The sequence below is a fragment of the Solea senegalensis genome, linkage group LG7, assembly GCF_019176455.1.
Source record: "Solea senegalensis isolate Sse05_10M linkage group LG7, IFAPA_SoseM_1, whole genome shotgun sequence".
Taxonomy (NCBI): domain Eukaryota; kingdom Metazoa; phylum Chordata; class Actinopteri; order Pleuronectiformes; family Soleidae; genus Solea; species Solea senegalensis.
Window position 1 is genome coordinate 17,693,972 of NC_058027.1, and position 12,356 is coordinate 17,706,327.

The 12,356-nt window shown below is 39.5% G+C and overlaps 1 long non-coding RNA gene across 1 annotated transcript; it reads right to left on the reverse strand.

The window, feature by feature from the left end:
* Positions 1-5,237: 5,237 nt before the first annotated feature.
* On the reverse strand, positions 5,238-12,106 carry LOC122772792. The gene is made up of 5 exons (XR_006360818.1): positions 12,062-12,106; positions 10,068-10,257; positions 8,545-8,663; positions 5,560-5,703; positions 5,238-5,286 (listed from the first exon to the last, which is right to left on the reverse strand). It is a non-coding gene; the product is annotated as an uncharacterized LOC122772792 (long non-coding RNA).
* Between the last annotated feature and the right edge of the window lie 250 nt (positions 12,107-12,356).

Consider the following 12,356-nt stretch of genomic DNA (forward strand, 5'->3'; position numbering starts at 1 on the left):
TTTTAATTAAAACACACAGGCAGTTGGAAATGAGTGAACATGTCTCAGACTTGTCCATTGAAGAAGTGAATAAAGTCCAACTATAAGACACAAATCTATTTCAAATAACTATATGTCAACACCTATTCAATACAACACGAACAACATAGAGCTGTTTTTCTACTCACATCTTTATTCTTTTGGCAGACTAACAAAAGATAGTGAAAACTTATGTCGTGATTTGCTTTTTTCCACACACACACATTTCCTCCCTCACAGAAAAAGGTTGGATAAGACAGTTTAACCTGACGGCCCCTCATCATGAGCACAAATAATTTATGATTTATTCTTTTTCAAAGAGATAAAATTGCCCTGATAATAAAACTGTGTATGAAAGGGTTGATAATGGTATTACCAACCACTGTACACTGCACAACTAAATTGGAGGTATTAAACCGGGCAGTCATAGTTAGGTAAGAACGATTGTTATCACAGCTATTTCAAGACCTTTGTTTACCTCAGCGTAATCCATCTGCCTTCAGCAAGTCTCATTTATTATTTCATAATCTTGCCCCAATCTCTCTGTTCTGTGCAGGACTGTCAGCCAATTGGAAAAAATAGATTTCAGCTCCTCTTCTAAGCTGCTGACTCACAATATAAAGCTTTACTTGTGGTGGAGAGCTCAGGTGTGAAGGTGAGCATGCAAATGAATGTGAATGAGAGAAAAAAAAAACAATATCTGCATGAAATTTACAGCTGGTGGGCACAATCATTCTGCTGTTCAAGAAATAGAATTGTTAATTGAGCGGTACTTAATTACGTTCAGATACATTTTGTATTAAGTAGTTTATCCAATCTTTAGATACATTTTGCTCATGATAACCCATTAAAATCAAATAGATCAAAGATAGTCAAAAAGTCACAGAAAGAAAAACTGTGTTTTTAGTATCATTATTATTATTGTTATGATTACTTTTAAGCGTATCATGACTATGATTTTGAATATGCATATGGTCTTTATTTATTTTTGGTACTTTATGGTGGACCCCACGGAGGACAGCGCATAATGGGGATCCTAATGAATGAACAAAGGATATATTAAATAAACAAGCAGAACCAGAACAATGTCATTTAGAGACACCTTTGAATCAATGAGCCTGTCAGCCTGTTTTACTTGGCACATAATGAATAAGGTCTGACATTGACACAACAGCTCCCTCTTCAGGGGAATCTGTAAAGTCCATGAGTGAGTGACACGCAACACAATCAAGAGTCTGCATTTGAATACTCACCCTCACATGTCTCCAGCTATAATGGTGCCGTCATGGGGAGATCAGGCCACAGTAGATCACTAGTAGATGAAATGGGATTGAACAGATGAAAAAATTAACAAACATGTATACAACCACATATTAATACCATCTGGCAGCCCATGGCCAAGTAGAAGGGACCTGTGCTTGTAACTGGCAGGTTGAGGGTTCAAATCCCGGGACATGTCAAGGGCTGTGGTTTCCCCCGAGTACTGCTCCTGTGCTCGGTTTGTTTGTCTGCAGGAGAAAAAAAAAGACTGCATCCTTGACCACTCGTCCCTATGAGCTGCTCATTAAACAAAAGGCCAGAGCCCCATCAGTGTCCCAGAATGCTTCACTCTTAGTGATGCTGCTTGCTGGCAGCGACACTACAACAGGGATAACATTGATGTGCTGTTTTAGCAAACAGGGATTTATTTAGTTTCCCTCTGCATTCTGAACTCTGCTTTGAGTTCAAATCCCTGAGGGTGCACAGAGAAGCACAGAGGCTTGAGGGATGTGACACACAAATGTGAAGCACATTTTGAAAGTTAGAATCACTTTTTGTTTTGTCTTGACAGGCAACATGCACATTACAGATAATTGTGTGTAATTTATTCACATTAGTAGATAAGAGACTGTCAGAAATGAAAAGGATAATTAAATGAAAATGTGTACGTTCTACAGATATGGAAATCTAATGTGGTATATTCCTTTTTTTTTTAGTGTAGCAGTAGTGTTGCAACTGGCTGGAAAAAGGAAAACAATTAATTCAAGCGGAGATGAGATGAGGGCAGACAGGAGACATTCACTGTCACGCTTTTAAATAATTCAAAGTATCTGTATTGTTTTGTTACACCTCTGAACAAGACATTTGATTATTCTACCAATTAAATGTCAAATTTCATTGTCATTTTAAATGACATTTATTATACACTGTACAAAATCCTGACTTAGTGAGTGGAATATTTGTATTTCATCTCAAATATTTGATATGATGTATAGTTCATTATGTGCCTGACACTATGTCACTGTAACACCATAATTTCCCAGCTTTGGGATCAATAGTCAGTGTTCCATCTGTACGTCTGTCTGTCAGTGAAAGGTAAACAGTCCATCCAAACCATATGCTGGGAGCAGAGTTATCATAATGCCATTTTAAAGCAAACACTGATGTACAAAAGTAGACAGACGGTGTCTTGCCATCTACTTCGGGCCGATACAGATTTGAGACATTTGATTTGCTATTCATTCTGTCATAGTTTCATAGTTTTAGTTTTCATAACACAGCAAGACCTCAGTCACGGTCTGTGTGCACCTGATCACAACAACTGTATTTTTCCTTCTTTTTTATTTCATGCTGTTGTGATGTCATCTCTACGTTTAACACTACTGACTGTAAATGAATCTCTCAAAATGAGACAACAACATTAATGCAAATGGACATACTGATACCTCGAACCATCATACCTGAACACTAAGTGACGCGAGTGGCTCTGAGGACAACGACAAACCAAAAAGTCAATTCTGATCACGCCCCAATAATAATGTGAGGAAATTGGGGGAGAACAATATACTAACTGTTCACTCTGAGTGGCATCAGAGGATAGCATTGTGAGGATTAATCGCTGCTCATCCATCCAAACCATCTTTTACTGCTTTATCCTCCACGTGAGGTGCCAACACCAGGTGACATAGGGCGAAAGGCGGGATACGCCCTGGACAGGTCATTAGCTCACAGTCAATTTAGAGTGTCGAATTTAACTCATTCTTTAATCTGCATGTTTTTAGACTGTGGGAGGAAACCGGAGAAAACCCACGCACACACAGGGAGAACATGCACTGCTGCTCAGCCCCGAAGGCTATTAATGTTAATAAAGCTCAACCGTGTGCACAAGAAAATAATGCTTTAATGCTTTATTTTAATGGTCAAAGGCTATTTCTGTTAGCCTCTGCCCTCTAAGCGGAGCTGGATGAACAATTTAATCAGTTTAAAGCCATAGAGGATCCCCACACCTCTGAATCCTGAAGCATGAGTTTTAAACTCCGTGAGCTCAGTGGACTCTTGCTACATTTTGAGAGTTTTATTTTAAGCCGCGAAACTCTCAACTTTTCAACACTGACTGCTGTGAAAAAGCAAAAAATAGAAGCAATCTAGGACAGGCAACTAACTTTACGACATACCTTTTTTTAGACAGCACGGTGTGTCCTGCTTTTATCAGTGTTTGGAAACTTAAACTACAGCAGCGCAAGCACTGGGTCTGACAAAGAACTCCGTCTTTGTCATGGACCACCACCACCTGCAATTCAGTCTTAATGAGACAGCTGCAGACAGGAAGGAAAAAAGAATGAATTTAGCAAAAGGTATGCAGTGTTTGTATTGTGATTCTTTCTTCTTCTTTTTTTAAATGCACATGGGTTTTCTCTGAGTTCTCCAGTTTCCTCCCACAGTCCAAAAACATGCAGATTTGGGGATCAGACAAATTGGATACTCTAAATTGAGCGTAGATGTAAGCGTGAGAGTGGATGGTTGTTTGTCTCTATGTGGCCCTGTGATGGACTGGCGACCGGTCCAGGATGTACCCTGCGAGATTAGCAAAGCACTCCCCCGTGACCCTCATGAGGAGGATAAAGCTCTAGACAGTGAATGAATGGATGAATCAACATCACCCAGGCAATAACAGAGACAGGCAGACTGTTTACAGTACACCCACCTATAATCTTCAGCATCATATTGCAAGCAAAGTTTTTGCTTTCCGATTTATCTGATTCACAAAAGCTGTGGCTGGACCTTAAAATAACCCGACATACATGCTGGGGAATAATGAATTTAAGATTTCTGAAACAATGCAGTGGCAACCAATAATAACATCATTGGAAGTAATGCAATAGCCCAGAACAATTTGAGGTGTGGGGAGAAGCGGAAGAAGGGGTTCAAGCAAGTCTTTCTCCCAAGGAGGTGTGCCTGAGAAGCTTCACTCCTCATTTCAGAAAATGTCAATTCTTCTGAGGGTGTGTGGGGGGGGGGATCTCTAATGCCAAGGACAACAAGGCAAGCACGAAGTCCATTACAGCCATATAGTTTCTGACTCTCAGAGGGAAGAAAACAACTCAGAGAAAAGCCTCCGTTTCTGATTGGAGACACATTTACCCGGCTGGGCAGCTGTAATTGCAGGGGTTTGTGTATAAACAATAGCTCAATCTGCACTGGAAGATGTTAATAAACTTCAATTCAAAGAGTTCAATTTGAATCACTTACACCAGTCCACAATGACTGGCTGGAAGAGACTGTTGTTTATGTTAAAAGGAAAAACAACAACGACAACAAAACAGCACTATAAGTGTATAATGCAGACTTGAGTGTCGAAATGAGTATCATATATTGTGTGCAGTTAAAAAAAGAACAAAGACTTATGTGAAGGACAATGGCAACATTGCCATGAATTGATAAAGAACAAAGCAAGATGCAATTAAAGTAAGAAGTGGGTTTATCTGCAACAATCAGTATGCATGACAGTCTGTTATGTCCTTGTTTATGATATTGATGTTAATGAACATGATGCCCATTAAACATAGGCTTCAGGCAGACACTGCAAATATGTATAACAGCACCCCCAATTGCATTTTAATGTAGATGAAGAACACAAATTAGTCTATTTTGTAAATTAGTAACTGATTGATATAGATTTTTTTTTAAGCTAACGCTGTTAAATATTCCCATTGTCAAGATGTTTGATGCCACTTTTCAACAGCTTACACACAAACCAAAATGAGAGGGTTGAGTGTTTTTTTTGTCTTTCCATTGTGACATGGTGAACGAGCTGGCCACTATATAAAAATACAAATAAAGAGCGATCTCAAACCCTAAAGCTGAATCTTGGAAATTCTCACCCCATGCTTGAAGAGTTGCTCGTTTTAGTTACATATTTCTACTTGAGTAAATATGAAAAATGTGTCGTGCATACCAGAGTTCGAACTGCTGGTAGAACTGCTACAGGTTGGACCAGACATCAACAATCTGCAGGAGAGCAGGAAAGGAGGAATTAGAAGACTGAGACCCACAATAGAGAGGCAGAATCAACAAACACCTCCCCTCTAATCTCAGGATGCACAATAAAGGTCACTCTGTCATGCGCCATTGTGGCTGCATAGTCTCTCTGGTAGTCAGCAGCACAGTTAATTAAGCAAACCTCAAGCAACATTAGTCCCCAACAGCCTTAATATCAGATTCCTGACTCTGTGTTCACAGATACTGTGGTGATACCGGAGCATCGTTTTCATGCCACCTCACCTGGAAACAGCCAGCGGCCAGAGTCATTATATAAGTGGGTTGTCCATCCATCCATCCGTCCCATTCTTGTGAACAGGATATGTCCAGAATGTCTACAACACAGTTGTAGTTGTTCTCATGGATGAAGTCACGTCTGAAGCTGATCTATGAAGAACACATGCAGGATGTTAGCAAAAAGACCTACACAACACGGTCAGAACAAGTGCATTTCTGCATAGACTTTGCATAAACACTCTAAATTGCCCCCGTAGGTGTGAAGGGTTGTTTGTCTCTGTGTCGTCCCTGTAATGGTCTGGCAGTGTACCCTGCCTTTCACTCTGTGTCAGCTGGAAGTGGCTCCAGTGACCTGCAAATGTGCAGGATCAAGCAGCAGACAATGGATGGATGGTCAAGATGGCTTCAAAAATGAAAAAAGTTCATATCGCAGCAGAAAACTGTGGCCTAATTTTACACACTAAAGTATAACTGCCAAGATTGGTTAAAATGTATTCCTAATGACATCAGTGTCCGTTATTAGTCATTTCACAAGCCAATAACTTCAAGTCTTAAGAGATGGCTTCACTTTATCAAATCCCTTAATTGATTTTACTCATGGCAGCAGTACTAAACATATGCTAGTCACACAGGAGAAACTCAATAGAAGAACTCTGTGGCATAAACAACAACACTTTCAACTTAATTTAAGTCCAAGTTTTAAGGGGAAAGATAAATATGACGTCCGGTGTGACTCACTGTATATTAATATTGTCACCCTTACAAAAAAAACCTGCATTAAAAACTCCCAGTAATAAATCATATAGGTAGAGGCCTTCCTCCATTTAAAAGGATTAAAATCATCATGATTTACGTTTCCTCAACAAACTGCTGTGGTCAACAGTATAAAAATGAAGCAGGATAGTGCTGAGCAAAGTGCATCAAACATCATTAATGAGCTTTTGAGACAGAGAAAAATGCTCCGATATCAGTGTAGGCAGCAATACAACGTCAACACCAGCAACTGTCTGACTTTAACACAACAGCATTAAACATGCATATAGGCAGTGCTGTATGATTTGTGCTTTATTTAGCATTATACTGCAGCGTTGCACTGCTTCACGGAGGAATAGGACAAGTCGAAACTGCACTCTTACCTGTGACTAATTAGTAAATCTAACACTTCAGGCAGGTGGGGAGATGTAAATCAGCGGGTTGAGTCATCGAGGGGTAAACTTATAGTGCAACGATAGAAATGTTGTGATTTTTTTCATTAAGTGCAAAATTGCAGTATGTTGGCAAGTGAAAGCTGTTATATTATCATCTGAATATATTATTGTAATTTGTCAACTGTCAACCCCCCCCCCAAAAAAAGACTCCTCTGGGAATTTGCTGTCAACACTGTCTATGCGTGACTGTTTTAACAAAGTCTCAAAACAGTCCATTAGACAGTCTGATATGGAGACCGTGGTGTTGCAGAGAAGAGAGCGGAGCAGCTGATGAATTTTTCCGACAAATTAATCACCAGTACGATGGTTGACTCGTATACTTTAAACCCAGCTACTCACATACTTCTTCTTCGACCAAATGAGTGCATATAACTCCGAGCATCTTAAGACATAAACAGGCAAGAATGTATATGACGATATGCATGTTTATTTCTGTTTCAATCCCTTTAAATAATCTGTTTATTTCAGCGGATACATTCTATAATGCAGCTACATGACATGTGCTTAAAGGGGAATTCTGGTATTTTTCGATGTGGGCCCTGTGTTTATAAATGTGCGTGTGTGTGTGAGTAGTACTTGAAAAGTTTCATAATTGGTCTAGTAGATCACCTCGGGCAGCAACCGCGACAGCAGAATATGTCTGGCAACATTACCAAGGGTGTAGGTTTGGTTACAAGGCCGATGGGGACACTGCGCCACTGTGTTGTCCGGGCATGCAGATCTCTCTCATCTCCTCTGTGATTCACACTTTCACACTCACTCACATACACAAGGGCTTAGGTTTGCAAACGGACGGTGGGGACATGTCCCCATTGATATTTGTCCTTACCCTTATTAGAGACAGAGCAATGTGTACGTGTGTGACTGCTGTGAGAGGAGATTTTACGAGCATCGGTGAACGCATCACGATCTGTCTCTGGTGTCACTGATTTGTTTTTTTTTCTCCTTTGACAGAAGGTTCAAATAAGGGAACATCAACTTTCACCTTTATTTATAATGTAATTTCCTGTAACTTAATAGCTGGGTGACTTGATATCAAGGTTCAGTTCCTGCACAGGGAAGAAGAGGTCACACACAAACACAGGCTTTTATCAGGTGTATTACACGTCATCAACAGCGTACTTCTCCTTGAACTGCTCTTTAGTAAAGATCCTGGCAACAGATACAAACACAGAAAGAGCTCAATGAACAAACTAAAAGGCAGAAGCCCATGGATTATATAACAATCTGGGAAAACACTGGAAAAGAAAGACCACAGGGGGAAAGCCCAAATAATGACAAGCTCGATTCATTACAGCAGTGATCGAGTAACTCCCGAGTGAAAAGGGCTTTTCATTCACGTCACATGACAAACATGATCTGAGGGCTTAAAAATTAGTTCAAGTTACACACAACACTCATGTCTCGAAAAACTGTATATACCATTTACTTTAATCTACAATCTATCCTAGCAATTAGCTTGGGAGCAGCAGCAGCAGCAGTAGCAGCAGCAATCAGCCCGCTGAATCATTATTGTTAATCAACAAATTAATTCAAGTGGAACTTCGAGCATTTTGCAAGAGGTCTAATAATTTTCTCAACAGGCATGAATAAATATCACTCACGTAACGAATTTTAATTAAATTCAAATTAATTACCTGACTAAATACAAACATTGGAACAGTACACACATGACTTTGTCAACCGTTTCTTTCTTCAGCTCATGTTTGAGCTGACAGCTGTGGACCAGCTGGTGATACCAGTTGGCCATGTATGCAGCGCTTTGAAGATTAGTGTGACTCACTCTTCCATCCAAGTAGCGTAGCTTCCAGGCAGTTTGGGAACAGAAAGCATGGATTTCCACATGGAGCTCCATAACCGTCAGGCTCCGTTACTCCAAAAGCCCAGTGGAAAGAAAGACTCCTACACAAGTGAGACAATCAGTGAGGATGTTCGTGAAGGAAACTATAATAGTCAGCGCGAAAGGAAGCACAATGTCAGCACATCCTGGTCAGATTATTACAAGCGACGATAGAAGAGCTCAGCAAAACACGCGTGTCCTTGGCTTTGTGTTCAAAGTAATCCAGGTCAAGTTAGCAGCATAAATAGTACAAATAGTTACAGAGACATGACCATTTCCTTAATTGGGGTAAACGAATTGAAAAGATTCAGATGCTTTAATGTTTTGGAAAGAGTAAAGACATCACTTTTTAATCATATTGCACCACCTCCAATCGGCCTGTTTGAAACACTGATGCCTTTGATTCACGTCTGTTTAAAGCCATGACATTCTCACTGGTGAGCAGGCTCGTCTGATGTGTTTGATCCAGGGATTCCAGCAGGCGTCAGAAATGTCCTGGCCTACGCTGTTGCTTTACCTTGCTTTGTTAAGGCGGTCTTTTCAGGTTTCTGTGAAAGAGGAGCTTCCTTTACTCTTTTGGCCTTTTGGCCTTTTTAGCTTTTTAGTGAATTGTGTTTCACTATCTTTTTATCCAGTGCTCTATATGAAGGTGTGTGTGTGTGTGTGCTTAGCTGACAGGTTTGTGTCCAGATGCACGAGAGCGCAGACAGTCTTTCAAATATTATCAGAAAAATAAACCGATGATCAAGAACTTTAATAATTGCATTCAGGTCCAATTAATTAATATGATAAACTATGTTATATACTTTTTTCAGGTCTTACATCTACTGTCTGTCTGTATGTGTGAAGAGTAACACTGGACAAAATAAAAGAAAGACATTAAAATCCAGAGGGAACACGAGTGCATTGGAAACCAACTTACAAGCTACCAGTCAAGTCCTCATCACTTGCTACATCAATTAAACTAATTAGTGTTTTTGATGAATAGCGCAGGTAGAGGAACCAGACAGCGTATCATTAGACCTTATTAATTGTTTTATTTGATAAATAAACCACGATGAATGAAGTCTTTTAATGATTCTAAGAAATGTTTTGATTGGTTTAAACGGCCTTTACTGCCTTTGTTGGACTAAACTAAACAAGGATTTTTTTTTCTACTTTACAGTGATTATCAACATGTTAAGAATCAGGCAAATTCGTTAAAATAAGAAGTAATTAAGATGAGTGCACTTGATGGAATATCAGCAGTAAACTGCACCAGAATCATATCCCTGTAAACATTGCTGTAATGATCTAGGCGTGACTTTAACAGAAGAGACATCAGGATAGATTGGCCTGTAAATGTTTTCTTCAAGAAACGAGTGAGACGAGATGAAGTGTTAACTTAATATGACCTTGGGACAAACATAATTCGTAAAGAATAAATGGAAGATCTGACCCAGTATTATGAACTAAAGACAACCTACCTGTCTGAAAAGGAGGTCAGTGGCATGTGCATGTGCAGTGCTTCTGTTTCTGCCCTCGTCCCTGCAGCTCAACCATTGACTTTGGCTCCATGCTGACTTTGGCTTTCAGCCCATTGCACACTCTGTTGGTTCTCAGGCAATAAGTGCAGCAGACGCTCTCGGGGTGTCATTACCCAGCCAGCAGACAGGTCTAAAAGGACAGGGAGACGAGAGATTAAGTGGCAGAGGGAGAATAACTCTTAAATTGGATCTAGATCATATTTGTCCAGTCACATTGTGCAGAAGCCAAATATAACCTGATCTATCCCCAAGCTCCCCCACCGTCTTTTCACATCAACTATTTTGTCTTACAAAGTCAAAGACAAGTCATAGGTGGAGTTTGGGGGGTGAGGTATTAAGTCCAAAAATAGGTCCAATAAACACATCTTGTTAATGCATAATGTAATGCAGTAAGATAAAATAAAGCTAAATTCTATCGTGTTTTATTTCTTAATAAATTAATATTTTAACAGGCATGTCAGGGTGACATGAAACGGCTCCTCGACACTTTCCCTTTTGTCCTCTCTACTTTCCTAATAGCCTTTTTCCTAAAGTAGTGTTATTAGTAACTAGTGTGCACCGATGAATGACTTTGCTACTTTCATGTGAGCTTGGCTCCCATGTAACTCGAACCCAGCTTAAGTGCAATTAAAGTGGTCAGAAAGTGATAAATGGGATTTGTTGTTTTGTTAGCTTGGCGATCTTGTCTTCTATTGCTCTATGTAGTCAGTAGTCTCTACATATTAAATCACTTCTAGTTTCCATTTTAATGAAACAAGGAATAGCACAGGTAAGATGGAGTGTCGCTGTGAGATTTTGCTCAGGAAGTGAAATTGTAAAATAATCCACCGTCATGAAATCAAATGAAGCCACACTAACAGAATTAGATATTTGATCTATAATATACAGGGAACAGCTGCTTATCCTCAAAAAGGCATATTTGGACAAAGAACATTATTTATTTACTCCGGCATTCTTTGTTGGTCCTTGACGGGATATTTTAACATTGAAACTTGATTTATGTTACAAAAAAAAAGAAAGAGAGAAAATTTAGGACTTTATATCACGTTTGTGAGTCATAAGAAACTTGATAGACACACTTCAACCTTCAATTCAGACTACTTCCAGTAAACAGGTCAATTACGATAATGTCAATATGAAAACCAGGATAAAAATCCCCAGAGAGATAAATGACTCTGGATTTGATTGTGCAATGGTACTTTTACAGTAAAAGCAGTAGGGGGAGATGCAACTCTCTTCTGACACAATGCACTGGTAAATAATTCATTATTTAGAGTGACTGCAGATTAATCACACTGCCAACTCAGAAACAGTGAAACAGTCATAACAGATAGACTGTCAACAGTTTGAAGCAGCTTTCAATGTTATATACTAATATATGATATACAGTAAAGCAAAATTTGACTACACTGATGCAGGGAGACCATTGGACAAACAAATGAAACAACACTGAATTCTGTGACTAGGAAACATAGCCACAATGAATGGCACAAGCTAGTCCATGGCACAGAAAAAAACATGCAGATTTGACTGTCAACAATCCAATTTTTCCAATAAGACTTACATTATTAAGAAGTGACTCGTAACCTTTACACTATCTCTTCTGCTAGTGTGGTCATTGCTCAGTGCTGAAGTTTCATTGCTAATTTGAACCACAGGGAGTTTTACCCACTTATACTTATATTTGTGCACATGCATTTGCCAAATTTAAAAGGTCAAAGTATAATCCACTTATAGCATCCTAGGTATTCATATGTGATATAACTGCACGCTGTGTGAGATGGGGTGGAAGGAGCTTTTTTAGTAATATATATATCTGTTGTATTTGTTTTAAAAGGTTCTCCTGTATAAGCAATGTATAAGAAGGCCAACCCTGTCAATGAAGTTAAACACATTCAGTAAACTCTTTGTGTGTGTGTGTGTGCGTGTGTTACCTTCAATTTAGTGGGGCAGTCGAGTATCAGCCCATGACTTGATGCGCATAGAGCAATTGCCACAATTGCATTTGCAAAAAAGGTTATATGAAGACACACCTAGAGGACCAGATGGCGCTGCTCTGCTGGCAACACGCACACCTGATCTGACAAATTGTGTTTGTTTTCTGTCTGTTTTTGTCTCTTGTTGTCTGCTTGAAGTGGATGCAATGTGTGGAATGAAAGTAGTGGGACTTCCATCGGTCTCTGCTCGTCTTTATGGGATTACACTTTCTTTTATTGGACTGAGATTGAG